Source organism: Rattus norvegicus, chromosome 13, assembly GCF_021556685.1.
Source record: "Rattus norvegicus strain SHRSP/BbbUtx chromosome 13, alternate assembly SHRSP_T2T, whole genome shotgun sequence".
NCBI lineage: Eukaryota > Metazoa > Chordata > Mammalia > Rodentia > Muridae > Rattus > Rattus norvegicus.
In genome coordinates, this window is record NC_141546.1 from 32,839,901 (window position 1) to 32,850,637 (window position 10,737).

The window sequence follows — 10,737 nt, forward strand, 5'->3', positions numbered from 1 at the left end:
CAGTTAGAGCCAATCTTTAATATTGCCACACAATGTTGTCATTTACAAAGTTTGCAGGGGAGAACTGCAAGCAAGTTACAGGGGGAAAAAGAAGTCTCATGAAGCTGGAGAGACAGCTCAGCTGTTAAGAGCACTTGCCGCTCAATCATAAAGACCCAATATCAAATCCCAGCAGCCATATCAGACAACTCACAAATGCCTGTAACCTCAGCTCCAAGGGATCAACTGGCCTCTTCTGGCTTCCCCAGGCACACACACACACACACACACACACACACACACACACACACGCACACACACGCACACACACATAGACACAGACTCACACACAGACTCACATGTGTATGCACACGTATGATACATAGACACACACGTCCTCCTCACTTATAATACTTCCAATAAGCTTCTCATTTGTGTTGGCTGTGTTCACAGTTATCTTTAGTTGCGTGTGGCTCACAGGCTGCATGTTTGACATGTTCAAGTTACAGCCTCCCTAAACAGCACAACCTGCTGGGAATCCTGTGTTCAGACATGCGAGCCTGTGGGGGACACTGCACACACAAACCAAATAGACCCGAGTTTTTTCCATCTTATTTCTTCTGAGGTCGAGGAATCCCAGTGCCCCTCTTTCTGCTTATTCTTAGATATAGGGTTGGGTGGCTGTCAGGGGTGCATTTCCCTTCCTGATGACTCTGAAGAGCTTCCAGCTTTCGATGGTTCTCAGGTTTCCATGGTGCAAGAGGCTGGGGAGGGAGGGGCTAAAAGGCAAGCACTAGTGATTCAGCAAACAGTGGTTACTCCAATCACGTTTATTGATCTAAGAGCATCATGAGCTCATCCCGAGCTGGGGGGGGGGAGTAGAACCGCCCTCCACCACATCTGATCACTTGGGTAATGGAACCCAGGAGAGAAGGAGACACTTGGCATTGCGTTTGTGAGATGTGAACCATGCGGCCTGTGACAGGCTCTTTTGCAGGGTGCTTTTTGTCTCTTCTTGTCACATTCCAAGTCCTCTTTGAACACATGTGGTCTGCACAACACAAACCAGAGGAAAGATTTCAAGTGGCTGGTGACACTCTTTCTCTCTCCCTTGTTCTCTCCTTCCTCTGCTAATTTAAGTAACTGTGTGTAGGTGGCGGAGATCCAGGCTTCTGGTCTTTTCATGTCAATGCTCAAAAATATATCTCTCCATCCTTCCTTCCCCTCCTGGCCAGCCAACATGGACAGGCAGGTCCCTGTCCCTCCTTCCAATGGGGGAGCTCGGGCAGACCTGGGGTGTTGTTCACTCCAGAAGTAACACGTCTGGAGGTGAGGCCAAAAGAGCCCCCTGCACAACTGCTGGCTTAACAACAGCACATGTGGGGTGCGGCTGCACGCGGCTCTGCTGGGGCCTCCTTGCGCAGACAGTCAGCCGGTGGTGTTAATGTGCTGTGTTAAAAGTGACACCAGAGTGCTGCAGGCGTCACTGTCAGCTGCTGCGGGAGATGACACCCCGGCCTGCAGAGTTGGGTGTGAGCTCAGAGCAGCAGCCCTCCCCTCACTTGGGTCCCAGGATCCTGGAGACCCATGGGAAGGGGTTCAGCAGAGGCAAGCATGGTAGCTTGCTAAAAGGAGAATCTGTCCCCTACATACAGGATGTGGTAACTGAGTCACAAGGCGAGAGGGACAGCTTGGGGTCAGGTAGAAAAATGTCCATGCTGAGAACTCAGGGCCTCTTCTTCTCCAGCCCTTCCTTCCTCCCTCCTTCCTTAGGCCCCACTTCCTTCTTTCCCGTTTTCTCTTCTCAATACAGATCTCATCTCAAAGTTGCTATAGTCCAAGATGACCTTCAACTCCACTTTCCAAGAGATGAATTTTGGGGTGTGCACCACCATGCCTATTTGACGCAGCGCGGGGAATTGAACCCAGAGCCTTGTGCATGCCGGGGCAGCACGCCACCGACGAGGCCACATCTCCAGCCCTCAGACTCTCTTCCTGGTGCCTCCTCTGGGCCTCCATAGGACAGCTGTGATTTTCCCGGGAGGCTAGAGACAACTTCTGAGGTTCACAATTCAGTCATGAAAGTGTTACTGACAGACTTGCAGTGACTAAAAAGAAACCCAGCAAACACTCTTGTCTGGTGTTGGGATGTACGGGCAAATGCCCAGGGTTTCAGAGGACATTGGAGGAGAGAGAGAGAGATGGGCAGGAATTCAGAAACACAGAAGCCCAGAGAACGGGGGAAAAGGGGAGCAAATGGATTGAGTGAGACTCCCATCATCAAACTCACTTCGCAGGTGGAGAAACCTGCCTCAGGATTAGCTCATCATGAAGAGTTCCCCGTGTGGCTAAGATGGTGTAGCTTGTGTGCTTTGTGTAGACACTTCCTACATTTGCCCTCCATTGGAGCCTGGGAGGAAAGTGTTGTATCTGACCAGTGCTCACCTCAGCTATGGGAGTAGCCTAAGGATCAAGAAAATATTACTCCTTTAGTGTCCAAAACAAAACAACTCAGCTCTAGGGCTTGAGGAGATAACTCAATCAGTCAAGTGCTACACAAACATGAGGGCCTGTGCTCAGGTCACCAAGAGCCATGACAAACAAACAAACAAAGCTGGGGGAGAGTACCAGTGTATCCCTGGGGTTTGCGAGCCATCCAACCTAGCTTAATGCTTCTGGGTCAGTTCAAGATCCTGTCTCAAAAACCAAAAACACACACACAAAAAAAACCACTACCAAGATGGATACTATCCTGGGGGGATGAGTCCAGAGGGTGACCTCTAGCATCTGGTCTCCACATGCGCACATGCGACATACACATGTGAACACACACACGCGCACCATCTCCTCACAGAATGGGTTTCCGCTATTTCACTTTTTCCTTTTAACAGTCTTGATGAACTAATCCAGGACTTCCCCACTTTGCAAGCTGGGGAAGCCAGGCCTAGGAAGGCAGACGCTGCACGTTCCTGAAGTTCTTTAGGGAAGATGGAGAGACTATTGCAGTCATTTCAACGTCACCAGCTACTGGTGCCAAGTCATATGTCACTCGGGACAGCTCCAGAGTCAGCAAACGTCAGCGCATTTGCTTGCCGAATCCCATTCCCTCTGGGAACACGCCCTGCCCTCCATGATATGATCCTACCCTGGACCAGGAAGGCTTGGGAGGGTTACCCATTGGCTGGCTCTCAGCCAATCAACTACTCCCTCTAGTTCCAGCCTCAGTGTGTACAGGGAACTAGGTCTAGAGTCCCAGGTTCGGGAAGGGTGCTAGGAATCTGAGATTGACTGCACTGAAAGTCCACAGAACTTCCCAGGTTTCCCTGCTAGCCCTGTCCAGAAGAGCAGCCCCATTGCAGTTCAGTCTCCAGCAAGGCATCTTCTCCCCCTCTGTGTGTGTGTGTGCGTGTGTGTGTGAGTATGTGTGTGTATGTGTGTGTACGTGTGCCTGTGTGTATGTGTGAGTGTGTGTATGTGTGTGTGCATGTGTGTGCCTGTATGTGTGTGTATATGTGTGTGTGCGTGTGTGTGCATGTGCGTGTGCATGTGCGTGTGTGTGCGCGTGTGTGTGTGAGTGTGTGTATGTGTGAGTGTGTGTATGTGTGTGTGCATGTGTGTGCCTGTATGTGTGAGTGTGTATATGTGTGTGTGCGTGTGTGTGTGCATGTGCGTGTGTGTGCGCGTATGTGTGTGAGTGTGTGTATGTGTGTGTATGTGTGTGTGCATGTGTGCGTGTGTGCATGTGTGTGTGTGTGTGTGTGTTTTAACTGAGTGTCCCTTCTACATTAGTACCTTTCACAAACACATGTTCTATTTTATTTTTGTGAATATATACTGTGTTTGTGATCTTGTGGAAACCAGAAGTCAATGTTGGATGCTATCTTTAGTTGTTCTCTGTACCTTGTTGTTGTTATAGATATTGTTGTTGTTATTGTTGTTGTTGTTGTTGCAAGTTCTCTCACCAAGCCTGGAGCTCATCAGACTCACAAGCCTCAACTCTACTTCTCTAGCCCTGGGTCTGTACACATACATGCACACCACCATGCCCAGATCTTCTATTTGGATTCTGGGAAATCAGAGTCAGATCTTCATGCTTACCGGGCAAGCAGTTGCCTAAGCCATCTTTTCAGTGGTTTTAGGTCATTCACAACTTTTCACCTGTCTTCTTGCTAGTCTTACTCCTAGGCAGTGACTCTGGACCTGCTCCAGACTAGAGTTTCTCCTTCTGCCTTTACTGTGATGTGCAGAGCCCTCCTTCCCTCTGGCCTTGCCGCTGTGGGTTAAAAGCCACCAAGACCATCTGACTCCAGAGAAGGTTTTGACTCACCCTTGCCCGGCATGTTCTGAGCTGTGCAGGCATGGACTTGACTTCTGCCTCTCAAGTCCGGATGGCCATTTAGGATAATTAGCTAAGATCCCGCAGGGACGCCAGGCGCCAGAGAGCTAAGCCTGTTTGCCCAGCTCTCTCCATGCTTAGTTCTGTGCAGACCTGTGCTCCATCTATGCCCTGTCCTGCCTTCAGGTCTCCTCTGCTTGACTGCCAAACACCTTTGGAAATGTGGTCCCTCAGACCAGTTCCATTGTCACTTCCCTCCCTCAGCCATGTGGATCTGTCCCTGCACCTTGTCACATGTGTTAAACCATTCGCAGCTCTAAGAAATCCTCTCACAGCTCAGGTTCACGTCTTGAAGTATCTGGCACATAAGGATTCACAACCCCCAGCCCCGCCATAGAAGGATTGTCCTTGAGGCTTCTGATTCTCTCTTCCCTGACCACACCTTAATTCACCAAAGAAACACAGCACACGGCCACTTTACAGGAGGCTCAGAGAATACACGGGACTATTGGACCTACAGCTAAGGAAATAAAAGGTGCAGATAGGATTTGTCCCTGTCTGATAGAAGCCTTACCCTAGGCTCTTACCCTTGCAGCAGAGAGCTGACTCTCCTGCGCGCGCGCGTGTGTGTGTGTGTGTGTGTGTGTGTGTGTGTGTGTGTGTGTGTGCATGTGTGTGTAAGGGTGGAGACCGGACAGAAGTCAGTGTGGGTTGTCTTCTGAAGTTAGTCTCCACCTTAGTTTCTGAGCCTAGCTCCCTCACTGACCCTGGGTCCTGATTTTGGATTTGGCTATAGTGGCTGGCCAGTGAGCTCCAAGTGATTCTGTCTCCTCGACTCTCTCCCTGTGCCCAGCTTTTCACATGGCCGCTTGGGCATGTACGGCAAGCGCTTTGCAGAACAAGTCATCTCCCAGCCCTGCCTCAGCTCTCTTGAACATCAGACACCCAATGCTACATGGGGGTCCTGGTATTTCCTCCCCATGGCTGTGTATCTGTGCATATCTGTAGAGTGTTCTCTCCCCCCACTTTAAACCGCAAGTCATTTCTTCTCTGAACGTTTCTGTCATGCCTGCATCTCAGTGCCTCTTCTTCAGAAGTCATCTGGGTTCTCTATGGCCTGGTGCTATTTGTTCACTTTCCCCTAGGGCTGTCAGTTTGCCTTCACCGTAGGAGTGCCTACCATTTACGGAAACTCACCCTTTACCATATGCGTGTTACAAATATTTTTCTAGTTTTTTTAATACATATAGTGGGATTTTAATATCACATATAGTTGAATTTTCAATATTTATTTTGTGCTTGACATTTAATTTCAACCCACGTCAGCTTTCTTTGGGCAATATTCTGCTAAGGTTTTGGGGGTGTAAGGTCTCCGTTACTTCTGCCCCAGCCAGGGTGGTGGATCCTATCCATGATCCGATTGCCAACAGTTGGAAAACGGACCTTCCTGTTGATATGTCCTTGAGCTTGCTCCAAAACAGTATAAGTCACATGTGGTTGTGGTCCTAGACCATCTATGGTGGCCCGTCTTTTCAGGGCATGCAGCAGTACCCCAGTAACAAGAGCTGAGCGTGAGCTTTGGGGATAGTGGGTTTCTGATAGGACTCATAGCAGACACTGGGGCAGTTGGTCCTTTTGGGTAAGAGATTTATTAGAAGAGTTATTAATTCCATGGACAGACAGACAGACTTCAGCAGCCCTGTTGAGAGTTTAGTCCTAGAGTTGGGGGTTCCTTCTTATAGGTCTCAGGAGACAGGTTTACAGCAGAAAGCCTGCCGCCAGGCTGCCCATGATTCTTGGGGTCTGCTTAACCGCTAGCTCAAATCTGACAGGAGGTGGTGGTAAAAGAAATCTGGGAGACTTGGGAGGGGGTTGAAGATATCTGACCACAACTGGGAAAGTGGCAGGCATCCCAGTCCGCTGTAACCCAAGGAAGAACACAGGGAAGATGGCCCCAGTGGATAAAGTACTTGCTGAGCAAACGCGAGGATCTGAGATCGGATTCTCAGCATCTACATGAAAAGATGGGTGTGGCCGTATCTGTAGGCACTGGCTGTGTGTTTAAGGACAGGAATATGAAGATCCCTTGAGCTGGTTGGCCAGCCCAGTCTAGCTCCATCAGTCAGGGTCAGGGAGAGACCGAGTACTCAAAAATAAGGTAGAGAACAATTGAGGAAGACAGTCAAGCCTTCTTATGCATGCGTGCACACACATGTGTGTGCACACATGCATACATAGACACAGGAATGTGCAAACGTGCATGCACTACACATACATAATAAGAAAAACGATGCTAAAAGACAACCAATGGGGAAGACACATCTGCCTTGGTTAGAAGCTTCAGAACCAAGACAGGAGTCAGTGTCAGTCCAGTTCAGCACCAGTTACAGGGTGGGAAAAGAATGGGAGGGCAGGCTAGGACACTGAGGTCCTTGAACAGGCAGCAGGAAGCCTGCTGGCACTCATGCCAGAGGAGGGACCGTTCCCTCTCCCACCTGGGGTCCTTGGGACCCGGCCTCCGTGCGAAGGGCGGGTGGAGTTTGGCAGATCCGCAGATGCCCTAATTAAGCCGCGGGTACGTTTCCCAGCCCAACTGTCAACCAACTCGGCTGTGCAAGCCAGGAATGAATATTCCCAAAGCGCCAACAGAAGGAAGTGCTTCACAAAAACGGAGCCCGAGGGCGTGAAGGGAAAACAAGCCCTGTTCACACGCAGGCAGACAGCAGCAGCCGCTCAGCACAGCCCGGAGGAGGCGGAAACGCAAGCCTAGCAGAGACAGCTCTGAGCTGCTGAACCTTGTCAGTGCCCGTCCGAGGTGTCCGCAGGTGTGGAACCCCTGGGAAGCAGACCTCTCCACTCCCTCTGCTGACCTGTCAGACCCGATGTAACAGCCGCACCCTTGGAGGGTGGGCTTAGGGGGACGACAGGCAGACAAGGCCAGATCAGATGACTGGCCTGAGGCTGTCCCCTTACTGAGTTGTCCTTGCCCTAGCCTGGTTGACACCATCCCTTCTCCCTGTATTTGTCTGCCTCTGTCACCTTGGGCAAGTCACTCCTTCTTGGTGCCTCTTTCCTCCTCTGAAAAATTGAGTTAATAACACTCCATGGTAAAAGAAATATGTATATTACCAGTGCATGCCTACTTGCAGTCTCAATAAACCTCTGGCCTTGAGAAGCGGAGTAGAGAAAGTTCCTCTTGTTTTGAGACAGGGTCTTGTGTAGCCAGGCTGGTCTTGAACTTGACATGGAGCTGATGACGACCTGGAATTTCTGATCCACCTTTCTCAGTCCCACAGGTGCTGGGACTATAGGTTGCCTCTGTGCTCCATTTTATGTAATACTGGGAATCAAACTCAGGGTTTCCAGCGTGCTAAGAAAGCATTCCTCCAACTAAGCCATATCCCCAGTCTCCAAAACGTAGAATAGAAAACTTCTCCTTTACCTAGTGTGAGAGTTTGCCTTCTGTTTTCTCAGCCACATGAAGGTTCAGTGGCTGCTGGGACGCCATGCCCCCAAGAAAGAGATAATCTTGTGACACCTCTGTCTCAGCTCCTCTGCCTACCAGGCAGCTGTTGGCCTTCTGGGATGACAGTGGCCCCTGGAGAGGTCCAGTTTCCTTTCTTGGCTACAGATCCTTCTGAGCACTCAGAGCCCTGTCCTGGTTCAGATCTGGTGGTTCTGGGACCAACCAACTTTGTTCTGCTTAGTGGCCCTTTGCTGTGTTACTGAGAGAAGCCAGACAGTGGACTTGGGGACTGACTGGTTCTGGGGCTCCTACCAACTCTGTGGTCCCAACAGAAGCTGCTCCTCCATAGGCCTACATTGTTATACTTGGTGCTCTTTACCTGCTTCCTCTCGGCTGTGATGTAGATTCAGGGCTCTAGCGTCCCTTCTCTCTTCTGACATTTCTTGGGTCAGCTGCTGGCTCGACACAGACCACTGTAGGTCAAAGGCCTCATAGACCCCCATGCTGCTTGCTCGTTGGAACCAAGACATGAGTCAGCGTCAGGCCATTTGGGCTTTTAGAAACTGTGACTTGTTTCTGGAAGTGGCAGGAGTCCAGAGCCAGGGAGGGAGCTTGCCTGCAGCAGGCTCACCACAAGTAACAAAGGTGGGACGGGAACCCCCCCTTCCAGGCCTCTCCTCTGTTCCTTCAGGGGCTATTGGTACCTTCCCACAGAGACCTTGGAGTGCAGCTCCAACTACACATAGAGTCATTAGAAGGGTCCTGACCCTGCCCTTGACCTCAGTGCTCATCTCTGGAGGCCAGCTCCCACAACTTGGCAGCTTTGGGCATAGCTTTTGCCCTTTGCTACCTGCTTATCTCTTGGCAGGATCAATACTGGCTGTTTAGATATCTGTGTGCCACTGGCCTCTGTTTGAGGTCTTGAATTTTGCCCTCCTATTTGGGAATGAGAAAAAGAATCTGCGGTTAGGGAGACAGCCTGGTGTTTCCGGGCATTCCTGGGAAGAGGCCAGCCTGGGAAAGAAATGTCGTCTGGTTGGGCTTACCTCGCCACTCTGTTGGTCAGAGCCGTGCGAGTGCGTGTGCATGTGTGAGTGTGTGTTCATGTGTGAGTGAGTGTGTACATGTGTGGTGTGTGTGCATGTGTAGTGTGCGTGTGAGTGAGTGTGTACATGTGTGCATGTGTGTGTGCATGTGTGGTGTGTGTGCATGTGTAGTGTGCGTGTGTGAGTGTGCATGTGCGTGTGCATGTGCGTGTGCATGTGTGGTGTGTGTGTGAGTGTGAGTGCACATGGAGGCTAGAGGTCAACCTCAGGCACCATCCACTCTGCTTTCTGACACAGGGCCTCCTCTCTGGTTGGTCAGGGGCTGACCAGTGAGCTGCATGTTCCCTCCTGCTTCCACTTCGTTCTAGGACAGAGATTACACATATGGGACATCATGCTGCCTTTTGGTTTTGCTTTGTTTTGTTTAAATGTAGGCTCTGGGGATTAAAATTGGGTCCTTATGTTTGTGTGGCAAGCACTTTAACGACTGAATGATCTTCCCACCCATATTTGGAATCTTTTTGGATTTTCACCTTTATCCATGCTAGAAGTCCAGAGTGACCCTTCTACTCTTCACCTTCAGCTGAATACCCAAGACTGACCCAATACCGAGTCATACAGCAGGCTTTGAGTTAGGTGACTTTGCTCACTGACCCCTAACGGAGCAAACTGAGCCTAGCCCCGGAAGATTGGACCAAGCTGTGTGTTCGGTAGGTCAGAAGTGGTGGCCCCTCTGTGACTTAAAGAGGTTCTTCTGCTTAGATGGCTCTACCGGGGCATTGTCCCATCCTAAGTGGGTGTGTGTACTGCTTCAGACTTCAGTCAAGTCCTGAAGGTAAAACAAGTGTGAGCTGGCCCAGGCAGGGGGGAAGAAGCGTTTGGCTGCTTTCCCCCACCCCCAGCCATACAATCTAAGGGGGGGTACTCCTGTTCTTCATGCCCCATGAACTTTCTGCTTGCTCTGCTCTCCCTGACAAGCTGGAACCCACGTATCCCTCCACTCCCACTAGATGTGATTGGAGATGGGGCTCGTTTCCGTTGGTTGGAAAGGGACAGGACTGAGGTCAAATGTAGGTGTGACCTCTGAGATGCTCTAGAGCTACAGAACTTTCTCTGTCACACCTCCCTATCACTTATCAGTCCCCGAGGAGACTCTAATAACAGTGCAACAGGCCAGAGAGCCTGAGGTGGGACAGAGCACTCCTTTTCCTCAAGTTGTCTCTCTAGATGAAATGTGGGAACAATCAGAAATTGTGGACAGAACTATTGGGCCTCCCCAGCAGGTACCTAGTTAGCACTGAGTTCTATGCTAACTTGGTAATCCACACCTTTACCTCAGTCAAGCCCAAACAACTGTGGGTCTTTCTGATTCCTGTAGGGTCTATGCCACACCAGAGCTGTGGGACCCAGCCATATTTGGTTGTTGTTGTTGTTTGTGTGTTTGTGTTTGGGGCATACATGTGAGTGTACGTACACTCACACACGTAGAGGCCATTAAAGGACTTCCTCTGTCACTCACCTATGGCCTTTAGACAGTATCTCAGTGAGTGACAGAATCATTGATTTTGGCTACATTGGCTGACCAGTGAGCTCTTGGGACCTAGCTGTCTCAGGCTTCCAATTTTGGGGTAACGGTCAGGGCAGCCATACCAGTTTTGTTTTGTTTATTTTTATGTGGGTGCGGAGGATTCTAACTCAGGCCCCCATGCTTGCAAGGCAAATGTTCTAACTCACTGAGTCATGTCTTCCGAGAGACAACTTGGTACAGCAAAAGGAATCTCCTTTTCCCTTTCCTTTCATTCCTAAACTTACTTGTTTGTTTATCCAGCAGGGTATCCTGAATCTCAGGCTGGCCTTAAACTCCTTACGTTGTGAGAATGAACTTGAACACCCATTCCTCTGGTCTCCAT